Source organism: Mizuhopecten yessoensis, unplaced genomic scaffold, assembly GCF_002113885.1.
Source record: "Mizuhopecten yessoensis strain PY_sf001 unplaced genomic scaffold, ASM211388v2 scaffold7835, whole genome shotgun sequence".
Lineage (NCBI taxonomy): Eukaryota > Metazoa > Mollusca > Bivalvia > Pectinida > Pectinidae > Mizuhopecten > Mizuhopecten yessoensis.
In genome coordinates this window covers 43,011-44,022 of record NW_018407246.1, presented here as the reverse complement: position 1 = coordinate 44,022, position 1,012 = coordinate 43,011, and positions in this window count along the sequence as shown.

Here is a 1,012-nt window from a genome sequence, read left to right as displayed (position 1 = left end):
GTGGATATTTTTGGGGCAGAACTATCTATTACAATTTATAGATATGTTGGGGCCAGAACTATCTCATACAATTTATAGATATATTCTTTGGACTAGAACTATATAAAACAATCTATAGATATTTACGGACCAGAACTATCTAATACAATTTTTAGATATTTTGGAAAAAATAAGTTAATCTTTGAGAAATTTTAAAAGTAAAAAACGAGGTGCTTTTAGCAATACTCAATTATTTTATACTGAGGAATAACTAATTCACAGAGAACCATTATTTGTTATCAAATATTTCCACATTAGTTTATTGAACAATGTTGTGTATACCCAAACAACGATATTTGGAAGCGGATTGGTTGTAATTAGCTTGCGCTCTCACGTCGTTGCTCTGGGTCTGATTTCGTGTATATGGAGATGCAGGTATATATGTATTTTTTGTGTATCCTGAGGTTAAGTTGAAAACCTGGGTGTGAGAGCCTTCATGTGAGTACATCGTTGTAACGTGGTAAAAATGGTTCGGCAAAAATGATATATGCCTGCAAAACCCTTTATTAGATTACGAAATTTATAACGATATCTTGAAAGTGCTGATCTTATAATTTAATTTTGGTTATGGCATTAATTTGAATGATTATGCTTCTTGAACACTTTTCAGTCTAATTACAAATGATGCATTTATCAATACACTGCCTGAGAGAATAAATCAACCTAGGGAAATCTTGACGATATCACGTGGTTTTTAGTAATTTTACATAAGTGATATGCTGCGTCGGTTGTAACTTATTTATTATGATACGACACCATAAGCTTACGCACATGAAGAGGTTGAGATGTAAAGGACACCAAGCTTAAATAACCGTTTAAATGCTCCACTGAAACATGAAACACTGTAAATGTACCCATACATTCAATACACATGTAACTGAAGTCTTGTAGCACAAGACCTATATACTCACCCTGCACTCGATCTATACAATAACAATTCACTTGACTGTCCAAACATCGCCTTGTGTCACAT